The sequence below is a fragment of the Monodelphis domestica genome, chromosome 2 (assembly GCF_027887165.1).
Source record: "Monodelphis domestica isolate mMonDom1 chromosome 2, mMonDom1.pri, whole genome shotgun sequence".
NCBI classification, from domain to species: domain Eukaryota; kingdom Metazoa; phylum Chordata; class Mammalia; order Didelphimorphia; family Didelphidae; genus Monodelphis; species Monodelphis domestica.
Window position 1 is genome coordinate 283,808,676 of NC_077228.1, and position 15,515 is coordinate 283,824,190.

At 34.9% G+C, this 15,515-nt stretch overlaps 1 protein-coding gene across 10 annotated transcripts in view; it reads right to left on the reverse strand.

Annotated features, from left to right (window-relative positions):
* Positions 1-15,515, reverse strand: part of USP49 (ubiquitin specific peptidase 49) — a 166,384-nt gene that overhangs the window by 119,517 nt on the left and 31,352 nt on the right. For all 10 annotated transcript variants that reach the window (XM_056818218.1, XM_056818217.1, XM_056818214.1 and 7 more), the window contains one exon: positions 9,030-9,123. The gene's annotated coding sequence lies outside the window, so the exon portion shown is untranslated. The remainder of the gene's footprint in view (positions 1-9,029; positions 9,124-15,515) is intronic.

Consider the following 15,515-nt stretch of genomic DNA (forward strand, 5'->3'; position numbering starts at 1 on the left):
GCAGAAGAGGATATCCAAGAAGTCAAGAGAGTAGGTGACAGTACCAAAAGTTGCAGACAGTTCAAGAAGGGCAAATTCTGAAAAAAGACCATGGTAACATTTTAATGGAAACACCTTTAAAAAAATATTAAACAAACTTCCATAAGAATTTTAGAATGCTAGACTTTGTCCAAATATATAAAATATATACATAATGTGTCAAAAGCCAGAATTGAACTCAGAAAGAAGAATCTTCCTGACTCCAAGCCCAACACTCTTTTTTTGTCACCACAAAATTTAATCTATTCAAAAAGAATAAAGGAATCCAGAATCTTTTCTCTGAGTCTCCAATAATTAGGATCACTTCTTGTGTACATAGTGCTAATCTGCAGAACTCTCGAGATATATATACATACACACACACATACACGCACATATATATATATGTATATAAGATCTTTCAAATATAAGCACACTGGAGCATTTTTTTAAAAGTCTTTACATTATAAAGGTTATGAAAGAAGAAACTTTTGGTCCTTTGGAGGTGTAGGTTGTAGCTTTGGGAAAAACATCACTCTTAAACATTTATCTATTGCAAGGTAAGATTGTTATTTATTAAGATTGTTTTCAGTCATATCTGACTCTCTGTGACCACATTTTGGGTTTTCTTGGGCAAAGAGATTGGAGTGGTTTGCCATTTCCTTTTCCAAATCATTTTATAAATGAGAAAATGATTTTATAAATAAGGAAACTTAGGCAAACAGATGGCTTGCCAAGGGTCACACAAGCTAGTCTGAAACCAGATTTGAGTCATAAAGATAAATCTTGAATTCAGGCCTGGCATTCTTTCCATTGTGCCACCTAGCTACCTATGCAAGATTAGGCCTGACCATAATTCTAGATTTTTAACTAAAACCTCTGGTGTTAAGACTTTAACCTTTTTCAGGGCTTCTCATTCAACTTTGGCATCCTCCTGGCACTCAACTCTCACCTCTGCCTCCAAAAAGCTAGAGCATGAACAGCAGCCACATCTTGGTAAACTATCTTGGCAGGCAGGCTAAAAAACCAGATTGAGGGTAACCAATTGGCCTTAAACCCACTAGTGACTTAGAGGAGTGTCTATTCTAGGAATGTGAAGACTTCCCACTGGTGGAATGGGCAGATGAGAACAACTTGTTTCAAAAGCCATTAAAACAGTTGAACTAGGCACTGTGGAGTGCTGAGAGTACTCTATATACTGAAGAAGCCAAGGTCATCCACTGAATCCCAGGCCATCACCAGTTCTCCAGACTTTTGTCTTGCCAATGAACTTTGATGACTCTGGAGAGAAGTAAGGCTGACACCTTTGTTCAACTCTGCCTAACTGAAATCCAATTTGAGTATAAGTCAAGACATCAGCCATGATGTCTTTGAAAACAAAGGACAAACAACAAGAAGACTTTTAACAGTCTACATATAAATACCATTCTCCCCTCCCTCTTGTCATTTTTAGATTACTAAGCTAATAACAATAGTTTTTTTTATACTTATTTGCACAGTTGTACAAAGCCCTCATTCTAAAGTCTATTAGTCAAAAGGAATGGGGAAAGGTATGACACTATAAACACCAATGACAGTTTCATAAATCTATAAAAATTGCTAAAACTCCACTCACTTTATCTGCAACCACACTGGTCTTGTTTAACATGAATTTTGTCTTTTACCTGAATGGACTCAGAACATTGACACAGCTTTAAATTCTGGAGCGTCACATAAAAACAAACAAAAAAACACAGATTTTTTTGGAACTCTTGAAATTCAAGAGCTGCCTGGATGGCACTTACACTGTATTTACAGTTTGCAATAATAGAGGTGACATTCTGTCCAGCTGACAAGTAAATTGGTTTCCTCCTGTAGAACTGACAAGTGAAAAGCATGCTCAGCACTGGAATATAAAATTTAGTCTACAATCCTTTTTTCCCCCCTCCTTATGTCACACTCCCTACCCTTCCTAAAAAAAATTTTGTGGTATTTTGGGTTTTCACAAATTTTGAATCCTTGACAAATATTCTTCTTTTATGTTTTAACTTTGGCTATCTAAATCACATTCTTCCTTTGGTACCCCACCACTGCATTTATGCTGAGCTTTAATTCTTAATTCTCTTTCCCCAGCTCTGTTCTAGCATCTCACCTTGCCTGCCTTCCTCTTACTCCTATCTTTTTGTAGCAACATATATAAATTCCACATCAATGCTCTTAGCTTCATTCAGCTAGCATGTATTAAGGGCTAACTTTATTCAGGGTACTGTGCTAAAGAAAGATAATGTTTAGTTGAGACACACAAAATATTGCCCTCATGATGCCCTCAAGAGGAAAAGATATAAACAGATAAATATAATTTACAATATTATCTGACAAGTATATTTGAAAGTTAAGTTTCCTTAAACAAAACCTGGCCGGGATCAATAAAGTGGCATTAAGGTCTACTTACAGCAAATTCGAGCATCAGACTGAAGAGTTTGTGTTCCCTGACCTAATAACTATAAACTCAGCAATGAGGACACAAATTATTTTCCTGGAAATAATTTGATGGAGAGAAGTTTAGAGAATTTTTGGTCATGGATGAACAGAATTTGGTTGTGAAGAATTTCTAAGTTTCTTATCACTCTTCTAGAAAAATATCTGATGATTAACATTTTAATGCCAAAGGAGAAAAATTAAGGTTAAATCCTCTTCACTCATAGAGAAACTGGTATCTTATCAAAGGGAGCTAGAGCTTTAAGTGTCTTGTGATAAAGAACCTGATTGGTAAGAGGAATGAAGAAGCCAATTATGTCTCCAATGTGTGCCTGCCAGATCCCTCTGGCAAAAGCACAATTGCCACAACTATCCATCGAAAACCAACCTCCTAGAACGTTATTTTACTTGCATAACATCCTGGACATAAATGACAGCTTAATACTGCCTTGAGGACCCAAGAGCTTGGGTACAATTGAGTGAAGTAACTGCCTTTGAGAAATAAAAACTTAGTTAAGCAGTGGCTAAATAACACTTAAATCTTTCACAATCATTCAGGGTAAATAAGTACCAACAAATTTTTACACCAAACCTACCTTAGTTTACATAGGAGCAATGTCAATAGCAAAAACTGACATCCATATATCTGACACCTGAGTTCCTATTCTACACACTGCTAAAATATGAGTTTGCTTTTTATACTCACCACCTATATTTGACAAATGTTAATTAATATAGCTGAGTTGTCCATAAAGCATTCAAATCATCTAAAAAATTTGAACCTGTGTCATCAATAAATCAGAAATCCAGACCTAATAAACACGGTTAAAATTAGACTTTCAATCTTTTTTCTTGGAAATAAAACAATGATTCTAAACAGAAAATGAATTCAAAATGGAAAAAATAATCCATTTTAATAGAACCAAAATCAGTGATTAGGTAAGAATAACAAGGAAAAGGGACAATGTAAAGTTTTCTCTCCTTGGTAAATTTCAATAGACAATTGGTCTGAACCACAGCCAGTCAATTCTTTTCTACTGAATTGTGAATTTCTCCACTGTTGGCATAATTTGAACAGTTTTTATCTTCTAAACCCTATTCCACTGACTATGGCTGGCTCTAGCCAATTGCGTTCAGGAGGGGGGGAGGGAAGAAAAATGTAAACTACTAAAATGCTGTCAAACATATGTCTTTAAAATTAGTCACACAATGTCCCTGAACAACCTGCAGGGACCAAGGAGGAAAAAATACTACCTTCAAGCAGAGGACAAACGGTGAGAGTAAAAACACCAAGGAAAGGCAACAGCTTGACTACAGGGATGGAGGGGATATGATTGAGGAAAGACTGAATGAACACCCTAATCCAAAAACCAATAACACGGAAAAGAGTTTGGATCAGGGACACATGTGATACCCAGAGGAATCACGCATCGCCAATGGGAGGGGGAGGGGGAGGGGGGAGGAAAAGAAAATTATCTTTGTTTCTAATGAATAATGTTTGAAAATGACAAAATAAATAATGTTAAAAAAATAAAATAAGTCACACTACAAGGGAAAATTCTGATAGATTTTTTTAAATTATCCAAAAATAACGTGTAACTAGTTACATCAACTCAAAAAAGAAAAGTCCATATAAAAATTCTTAAGTCTTATAATGGGGAAGAGAACTATGTTTCTTTATCATCACATATCTTCTTTTAACAAAGTAAATATAAAAAAATTAGTGAATTCTAACATTCTTTGAGGTATAGGTACAATTAATTCTGTTCATTCAAAAATTCTTAAAAGTTTTAAAAATCAACCAAGAGGTGACTAAAGTGGAAAATATAAATTCAAAAAGGCTTAAATGATGGATGACATAATATACCCCGTTAATGTTCATAACACGCCCCCCCCCCCAATAATATCCTTCCCTAATGGCTCCTCATGGAATAAAGACAATGTCTATCATTGTCAACAACAAACAGTTCTTAAAGAAGAAATATAAACTATTAACTACACTATTAATTATATCAAATAACCAATAATAAGTGAAATGCAAATCAAAATAATACTTAAGTTTCTTCTCATTCTTAAACTGCCAAAGATGACATAAGAGAAAGTCACTGTTAAAGAAGCTATGGAAAGAAAGCATACTTTTTTTAAACCTTTACCTTCTGTCTTAGAATGTTTTGGTTCCAAGGCAGAAGAGTGGTAAGGGCTAGGCAATGGCAGTTAAATGGTTTGCTCAGGGTTACACAGCTAAAAAATTTCTGAGGCCAGATTTAAACCCAGGACCTCCCATCTCTAGGCCAGGTTCTCTATCCACTGAACCACCTAACTGTCCCCCAAAAAAGCATACTAATGCACTATTGGTAGATCTATGAATTGGTCCAAACATTCTGGAAAGCAATTTGGAATTATGTGAAAAGAATAACTGTTATGTTCATATTCTCTAGCATAGAGATCCCTCTGCTAAGCCTAAATACTTTAAAGAGATTAATGATAAAAAGGGTCTCATATATATATAAAAATATTTATAACAATATTTTACATGGAAGCAAAGAACTGGAAATAAAGTAGAGTTCATCAATTGGGGAATGGCCAAACAAATTATAGTATATGACTACAATGTAGTATTACTGTATCATAAGAAAAATGAATATAGAGAAGTTTGGGAAGATTGTTATGAACTAATGTAGTATGAAAGAAAACAATGTATACAATACAGTGTAAATAAAAAGAACAACAACAACAAAACAACTGAAACTAAATGGTATAAAATTATAATTATCAAATTTGGCTCTCAAGAAGAGACATGAGAAGACAATTCCTCTTATACCCCTGCATCTCATACCCCACAAATATGGAACACTGCATATAACATACATTTTAAATTTATTAGTTTCAATATATTAGTTTTGCTGAACTTTTCCCCCCTCTTTTTATTCTTTATTAGAAGGGATGGTTCTCTGGGAAGGGGTTAGGAAAGGATGATATAATGGGAAACAAAAGGTATAAAGCTAGCAATAAAAATTATTTTTAAAAAACTGAGTTAAGTGAAAGCAACACCAGAGGAATACAAGTTTCTTTCCAACTAGAACAGTTTCTACTACTATATATACATTTGAACCATTCTCTTATATTGCCCTATCCATGCTCTCTGTTCTCTGGGCAAATTGTCCTACTTTGTCTTGTTAAAAAGTCTCTGAGTTCTTTCTTTGAGATTCTCTAGGCCTGGAATATTTTCCTTACTCTCTCTTCCTCAGGTCAATTCCTAAGCATCCTTTATAGTCCAAGTCAAAAGCCAAGGCTCCTGTGGAGGCTTTGTTTCACAATATTATCTACTAACCCAGTTAATAATGACCTTTCCTTCTTCAGAACTCAAGTAGCACTTTATTTTGCAATACATAATAAAGTATATTTTACTTATCTGTGTTGATCTTAATCCCTCCCCTGACTAAATCACAAACTCTTAATTAAGAGGCCAAGGAAATAATTTTAGATTTGTATCTCTGTACCATACTGGTATGCATGCTGTGGTATACATACATGCTTAAATGCCTATTCAAATAATCTAAGAGTTCTTAATCACTTCCCCCTTTTAAAAAAAAAAATCTTGGCTCCCTTTCAAAGTCAAGGAAGTCTCTGGACTCCTCAAAATAATGTTTTTAAATGTGTAGGATTACAAAACAACAATTATTACAGATTCCAGGTTAAGAATTTAAAAATGAACAGATGAATAGACTTTGTGATAAAGTATGTGCCTATCATCTGAAGACCAATGAAAAGAGTGGCTAATCACCAAAAATTTGGCAGCAAGGTGATAAATTGTTTGTTTTTTTTAAGTCACAACAACTGAATGATAGACTATATGGCCACTACTAAAACTTGTGTGGCCATATCAGTTAAATAAGGGGTTCTCTAGAATTAATTGAAGAGTCACAGCAGACAAGTAGGGAAGTTAGGTTGTTTGGGGTATAACTTGAACCTGTTAAAGCAACCACCATGATCTTTCATTAAGTGTTTCATGAGAATACTGCTATTCCAGACAATACAGTCCTGATTACTTTTTTTATATATTATGATTCTTTTTTAAAGATATTGGCAGTCACTAAACAAGTAAAGTAATAGAGTTTTAAAATTACAAAATCATAAACTTAAAATAACACTCTGTCTCATGTTTTCAACCCTAAACTATCTTTTGCTAGTTTGAAATTTAGAATGTATAAAAAATAAAATCTTAAAGTTAATATTATTTAATCCTACAATAGAAACCCCAAATCATTACTAAATTAAGTATTTTAGTGACTTTAATTTGCATATAGCTATTCATATTATAACTTTATCTAGCTAACACAACATTTATAGTGGATTCAACTAAACAGTATTACAACATTGAATCCATTTTAACAAAGGTTTCATTCATCTATCCATCCATGCAGGAAATATTTACTGAATACTTCCTTAAACTAAGAGTCATAAGCTGTTAAGAGCTGGAAGGAGCCTTAGAAATCATCTAGTTCAATCCAATCATCATAATTTGAGGAAATTCATGCCCAAGCTGGTTAATTTGACTTCCCTATAGTCAGAGTGATATGATAGTCTGTGGCAAAGTCAAGACATAAACCTGAATCTAATGCCTTTTCACCTACAGTCCATTGCTCTCATCTGAAACCCACAGGTCCTAGTAGCTGTGACAGATTCTTTTTAGGTGAAGTTTTCTGATTATGAGCATAAAGTTCTCACTTAGAATTCTTGGAAAATTTCGGATTTGGAAAGCTAAATGTCCACCCTTGACAACAAGCTACCCACTACTCCTAGGAAGCAGCTTTTATAGTACAACAGACATACACAAAGAGCTTACAGTAGCTCTACCTAATCCAGACTTTTCAAATAAGCACTTCAGCAGGACATCTTTCCCATTCTCCTCAGTTTCTAGTGCCTTCCTGAGATTAACTTTCATCTACCAGGAACATAGCATTTATGTATATTCCCCCATTAGAATATGAGCTTCACGAAGGCAGGGGTTGTTTTTTACTTTCTTTGTACCTCCAGTGCTTAGAATAGTGCTCAACTCATAGAAGGACTTAATATTTGTTGACTGACAGGTACAATGCAAGAGTGGATGAGGGAAAAGGAAGGAAAAGGGATGGATAGAGGTAGGGTTTTCCATGTATACCATTACATATCACTCAAGAAGGGTGATGGCTACTTATTCCACCTAGGGATACCCATAAACCTACCCAATGACCACTTGTAGTCAGAATGGGATTTCCATTCCACCACCCACACCCACTCTCACTTAGTATTTTTTTTTTAACCCATATCTTCTACTTTAGAATCAATACTGTGTATTGGTTCCAAGACAGAAGAGTGGTAAGGGCTAGGCCATAGGGGTTAAGTGACTTGTGCAGGGTCAAACAGCTGGGAAGTGTCTAAAGTCAAATTTGAACCTAGGACCTTCCATCTATAGTTCTGGTTCTCAATCTACTGAGTTACCCAGTTGTCCCCTCTCATTTAGTATTGAGAATTGTGGACCAGGAAAGAGGAAGTAATTAATGGGCTGAGAGGTAGTTATGTCAAAGGATTCCAGTAAGGTTTCCTCAGACATAATTGAAATAAAGAATACAAATCATTTTGTGGCTAGAAAATAGTTATCTTGAAAATGACTATGTGAATATGGGCAAATTACTTAATCTGTCTGAGCCATAGCTTTCTCATCTACAAAATGGAGTTAATATCTTTGTTATGTGCCTCATAGGGATGTTGTGAGGAAACTGCTTGAATTCACTAGTGTCTGTGGCCTTCTTGCCCTGGAACAACTTTCTGCCATATTAGCCTTCATCGAGGGGCAGGCCCAGACCTGCCACACTTCCTTTTGAAGGTAGACTCTGCCTTTTTGTTTGGAATTGTATCTCTAGCACTCAGCACAATGCCTGGCACATAGGAAACAATAAATGCTTACTTCCTATAATCTTTTTTGTTTTACTTTCTAAAAGATTCTTAATTTTTAAAAACCCTTACTTTCTGTCTTAATAACAACTCTAAGACATAAGGGCAAGGGCTAAGAAATTGGCTAGAGTCTAGATCTAGGAAGTGTGTGAGGCCAAATATGAACCCAAGTCCTCCCAATTCCAGGCCTGGTACTCTATCCACTGAGTCACCTCGATGCCCCCTCCTGATAACTTTTTTTTTAAGGTTTCAAGTATTATCCTAGGCTCCCCATGCATGAATTGAACCCCCTCCTCACCCTAACTTAAGGAATGCTTGTTTTTCCTTCAATATCCAGTGTAAGTTCTATATCCTCCATAAAAACACCTTAATTTCTCCCAAAGGAAATTTTTCTCATCTTCCTCAAATTTTCCTGGAGTTCTTTTCCTTGTACCATCACAGTTTTATCTTATATTAGTCCTTTTTGTCTATGTCACATCTCCATATTGCCCTGAAGGAAATTGTAAACTTTCAAATTTAATTTTTGTATCCTGGAGACCCAGAACCATATTGACTTGCACAAGGTATTAACTTAAAAGACATTTACTGAATTGAACTTGTTGAAAAAGGATTTGCCTCACCTATAGTTCAGGATCTCTAGAGACCAGCTGCAATAGTGGCAGCCACTGTGCCAGATCTCTGGACAGAACTCGAAGAATTATGCAGTGGTAGAACCTGTGAAATGAAAGAGAAAGAGGACAGCTTATGATTGATCCTTTACTGTCTGGAGCTTTCCTGAATAGAACTAGACCCTGTGGAATGCCATAAAAAAAAAAAAAAACAACAGGGCCTTATTCTTCAGTTCAAATGGAAGTGAAACAATTACAGTGGCATAGTCATTTGGGTTAATTTATTAACAATTTTTAAAAAGTTTAATTCTCAGGTATACATGATGGTTTACAATTTTTAGAATACTGTCTTGGGGCAGCTTGGTGGCCCAGTAGATTGAGAGCCAGACTTGGAATCTGGAGAACCTAGGTTCAAATCTGGCCTCAGACACTTTCCTAGCTGTGTGACCCTGGGCAAGTGTCACTTAACCCTAAATGCCTAGGCCTTACTGCTCTTTTGCCCGAAAACTGAAACTTGGAATTAATTCTAAGATAGAAGGTGAGGGTTTAAGCAAACAACAAAAAAAGTCCCTTATATTTTACTTTAGTAAAATTAATAGGTATTTAGCAAATATTTATTGAATGAATATAGAAGTGTACTTCATATTTTTATATGAAAAGATGCAAAGCAATTTGATTCAATTTAATAAACAAGTATATGAAGCACTGACTATCTATAAGGAATTCAGCTATGCCCCCCTCCACCCTCAAAGAGTTTAGATTCTAATAAGGAAATACAAATAAACATAGATAAATATACACAAAGCATACATGAAATATTACCAAGTCATTTAAAAAAGAAGAGAGGTCTTACAACTTGGAAGATCAAGAAATACCTCATGCAGGATGTGGTACCTGAGCTGTGCTTAGAATATTTAGGGATTTTATAAGGCAGAACTAAGACCAGACTCCCCATGAAATGACCCAGAGGCAAAAGGTGGAATCACAGACCAGGAAGAATTAACAGGCCAGCTTGACTGGACCAGAGAATGTACAAAGAGAAGTAAAATGAACTAAAATTGTAAAGGGAGATGGAAGGAAAGAAAGGAAACAAGAATTTATTAAGCATCTACTCTGTGCCAGACACTGTGCTTTATAAAAATTCCTCATTTGATCATCATAACAACCCTTTTAGGTTAAGTTCTATTATTATGCCCTTTTTATAGCTGAGAAAACTGAAGAAAACAAAAGTTAAATGACTTAATCAGGATCAAGGGTAAGTAAATGTCTGAGGTCAAATTTGAACTCAGGTCCCCCTGATTCCAGGCCTACCTTATTTGCAGGGCTCTAAATACCAGTCTAAGGATTTTTGTGTGTGATCCTAGAAGCAATAGGGAACCACTGATGATTTTGGAGTAGAGGAATGACATGATTACATATCTGTATTTTAGAAATGTCAATTTGGGAGCTGTGTGAGGATGGATTTGAGAGGAAGAAAGCTTCCTGGAAGCAGAAAGATGACTAAAAATATAATACTTAGAGCTAGAAGAGATTTTATAGGTTATCTAAATGAACTCCATTTTATAGATGAGAAAATGACCAAAGGAAATTTATCCTACATCACATATAGTAATAAATGGCAAGAGATGGAATTTGAACCCAGATCTTCTGACTTCAAATCCAGCACTTTCTCTGCTTTACTATATTGACTCCATGAATTAGGTTATTGTAATAGTATGAACAAGAACAAAATATAGGAAGTGCACATCAATTCATTCAACAAGTATTTATTAATTGATATTGTAGAACTAAGCAAGACTTGGCAACTGACTGAATATGGATGTTAGGAGAAAGGAACAGTCAAGGATAACTCCAAGGTTTTAAACCTTGGTAAATGAAGCACTGATTATATTACCCTCAACAGAAACAGGATGTTTGGAAGAGGCTTGGAAGAAAGTGAGTTCCATTTTTTGGACTTGTTGAGTGTGAAATATCTGATATATATATCCAAGTAGAGCTGTTGGTACAGTGGGCTTGGAGTTCAGGAAAGTGATTAAGGTTGGACATATGGATTTGGGAGGCATCTACAATTCATAGGACTGATAAAATCAAGAGAGACACTGTGGAAAAGGAGGCCAAGGACAGAGTTCTAAGGAATGTCTATATTTAGTCTTTGGGAAGAAGAGGATAATAATCTAGCAAAGGAGATAGGAAAAAGCATAGTGAAGCAGGTGGGAAACCCAAGAGAGACAACAGTGACAGAAAACAAGGAATAAAAGAGTATCCCAGAGGATGTAAGGTCAACAACACCAAAAACTGCATAGGTCAAACAGAATAAGGTCTGAGCTAAAATCCACCATGGGATTTAGCAGCTAAGGAATTGCTGGGAGTATTAGAGAAATAAATTTCAGTCAAGTGGTAGGGTCAGAAGCTATTTCATTACAACAAGACATGTTCTTCCTTTTCCATGTTATTCTCAATTTTAAATTAGTTTATTTTTAATTTACTTAATAAATATCTCTTATTTTAAATTATATTAAGTACTACAATCATATTTTGTCAAAGTAGATTGAATGAGAAAACCAGGGAACAAAAAAAAGCTCTTGATCTTTAGAAAAAAAGAGGAAAAGGAGAGAGTAGAGATCAAAATATTTGGTAGGATAAACACATAGGGAGGAAATTTTTTTTTCTTCTGACAGATCAATTGCCCGAGTCCATCACTTCCCTAGTCAAAAGTTGTAACCACAATAAAAAAAAAAATAACCAGGCAAATAAGAGTAGCACATGAGACTTCCATAGTTCATAATTTATGGCTATTGCAAATGATTTTTCAAAAAATTCCATGTCAATATCTAGTGTATAACATAAACTAAGGAGTCATTTCCTATAGATCTTGAGATATTTCCTGTAAAAAAAAAAGGAGACCACATACTTTTTAAAATGACAACTGCAAGGGGGCAGGTAGGTGGCTCAGTTGATTGAGTCAGGTCTAGAAATGGGATGTCCTGAGTTAAAATATGGCCTCAGACACTATGTGATCCTGGATAAATCACTTTTAACCCCCATTGCCTAGCCCTTACCACTTCTACCTTGGAACCCATATAAGCATTGATTCTAAGACAGAAAAATAAGGCTTTAAAAAAAAAACTATAAGGAAAAAAACCTTAACATTTATATAAAATTTTAAAGCCCCCCTCCATAATAAAATAAAATAAAAATTCACATCTCTCACATATATGCAGATATTATACCAAAACACCAAGTTGGCTTCATCTTCTTTAGAAGTCAGAAATAAAATTTGAACATAAAACGTTCTTTAAATTTTCACTGGTCTCTCAGGAAAGGAAGGTATCTGAATTTTAAGTGTGCTGGAAGATGGAAGAATACTTGAGGTTAAAGTCATTAATTCCCCCCCCCCCATAAGTCCAACCAGAACATAGCAATTGTAGGACATAAAGTTAAGTGATTACATTTATTCAGCTTTTTTCCAGATAGTTATTTACCATCTTTTTTTTTTTAATCCTTACCTTCCATCTTAGAATCAATACTGTGCAATGGTTCCAGGCAGATGAGGTACAGGGCAGATAATGGGGGTTAAGTGACTTGCCCAGGGTCACATAACTAGGAATTCCATCTCAGATACTAGCTCTATACAAACCATGTAACCTCTCTTGCCTATTTCTTTACCTACTCCCTGGGTTGTTATGAGGATAAAATGAGATTCCCTATATAAAGCACTTAACAAACCTTAAGTTGCTATATGAATGTACCACTGTTGTTTTAATCTTCTTATTCCTCCAAACAATATTTTCTATTATTCCTTCTCTTCTAGTAAGAGAATATGGATGGTAGACAGTTGAGTACTTAATTTAGTTAAATCTGATTATCACCTTCTAAAACTCAATGGGCACAAAGAATCAAGTTCACTAACATATAGCAGAGGTCACCATTTCTTTCCTGGTTCTTCTGAAATATTAGTATAGAAGAGAGTGACAGGCTCTGGTATTTCTTGATTATCTTACAGTTTTTTTATAGAAATCCACCCCCCAAAACATAATGAATAAAATAATTTCCTTATTAAATCTACATCTATAAAATATATACCTTAATCTTTTAACCTAAAAAAGAAATACTGTTAGCAAAATGCTTTGATTTTCTAACTTATTTAATTATTTTCAAGTTTAACCCATGTTTTTGTGAAAATTCCTGTTTTCTTTGAGTAAATTCAAAAAGTTTATGAAGATAAACTTGCATCTTACAAAGATATTCATCCTTAAAACTTTCACAATGAAGGTCTCCCAAGTATTATAAAAAGGTTTTTTCTTTAAATATGTAATTAGCTGCCATTTGTGAGGTATGTGCCTCAAGGAAGGTTAATAACAAAAAGAAAGACCCATTATACACCACTATTCCCAATAACACTTTTTTTTGTGTGCAAAATAATGGAAAAAATGAATGAAAAGAATGGAAAGGCTTATATGAACTACTGTAAAATGAGGAAAAGAAAAAACAGGAAAACAATGTACACAATGACTACAACAATATAAAAGGAAATAACAAAACATTGAAAAACTGTGTGCTATGAAATTATAATGACCATGTCTGGTCATCAAGAAGAAATATGAGAAGGCACTGCCCTCCCAACTTTGCAGAAGTTAGGGACTAGAGGTGTGGAACACTTCTTGTGCTGGTTAGATTTGTTAAATAACTTCTCTCCTCTTTTTAATTTTATAAGAATGGCTTTCTATGAGAAGAAGGGATGAGATGAATTAGGAAATTATGACATAAAAAAACCAAGATACTAGGGTGAGGGGGGAGCAGGTAGGTAGCACAGTGGATAGAGCACTAGGTCTGGAGCCAGAGTGGGACCTGGGTTCAAATGTGACCTTAGATATTTCTTCCCTTGTGTAATCCTGGACAAGTCATTTAACTCTGTTTGCTTAGCCCTGGGCCTGCTTGTCTTAAGAGTTGTTACTAAAATAAAAAGTGTGGGCTTAAAAAAAAGACACAAGATATCAATAAAAGTCTATTTTTTTATTCATAGCTGCGCTCTTTGTGGTGGCCCAAAACTGGAAAACGAGGGGATGCCCATCAATTGGGAATGGCTGAGCAAATTGTGGTATATGTTGGTGATGGAATACTATTGTGGTAAAAGGAATAATAAAGTGGAGGAGTTCCATGGAGACTGGAACAACCTCCAGGAAGTGATGCAGAGCGAGAGGAGCAGAACCAGGAGAACATTGTACACAGAGACTAATACACTGTGGTATAATCGAACGTAATGGACTTCTCCATTAGTGGCGGTGTAATGTCCCTGAACAATTTGCAGGGATCTAGGAGAAAAAAACACTATTCATAAGCAAAAGATAAACTATGGGAGTGGAAACACCGAGGAAAAGCAACTGCCTGAATACAGCGGTTGAGGGGACATGACAGAGGAGAGACTCTGAATGAACACTCTAATGCAAATATTATCAACAAAGCAATGGGTTCAAATCAAGAAAACATCTAATGCCCAGTGGACTTACGCGTCGGCTATGGGGGGTGGGGGGGAGGAAAAGAAAATGATCTATGTCTTCAATGAATAATGCTTGGAAACGATCAAATAAAATATATTAAAAAAAATTTCACAACAATAAAAAAAGTCTATTTTTTAAGTGTTTTAATAGGAAGTAATTTATAGATTGTTATTGACTATATAAATCTATTTTTTAATGTGTTTTAATGGGAAGTAGGTTTAAACAAACATATATAACAAAATCAGTAACTCATACTATGAGTTAAATTACAAAGGAAGATTTATTGCTAAGTAGGTGTATCTTTTAAAATGTCTGTTTCTGATACAAAATGTATCTTGAAGCTTTTTGAAATTAAAACAGCAAAAATATTTTAAAAAGATTTTATCAGGAAAATCTATGGATTTCTATGTAAACATATTGTTGTCTCTTAGTATTAGAATAAAAAATAATTTTCTTTCAAAACTCCTAATAAATTACCTTTTTTTTTTTTAAACCCTTACCTTCTGTCTTGGAGTCAATACTGTCAAGTGACTTGCCCAGGGTCACACAGCTGGAAAGTGTCTGAGACCAGATTTGAACCTAGGACCTCCTGTCTCTAGGCCTAGCTCTCAATCCACTGAGCTACCCAGCTGCCCCATAAATTAACTACTTTTTGATGACATGGTTTTAATTCTATTCTAATTATTCTATGTTTTCCTCAAAAGATTTTTCACTACTCAGGAATATTCAACAGTTTTCTAAAAGATTTCACAACCTAATTTCTAGCTACCAAGGTAGGTGTACTTATTACACACTGCTAACAAAAACTGATTACTGGCATTCAGCCCAAAGTGATATATCTAATTTATATCCAATAGATTCAGCATAGTTAATATATGTTGATACAAATTGTGTTAATTTAAAATATGCATATACTCATAGCTATATATGTACATGTGTGTGTGGCTCTATAATACTCTAGATTTGATGTAGTCAGCAAAATATCACCAATAAATACAAA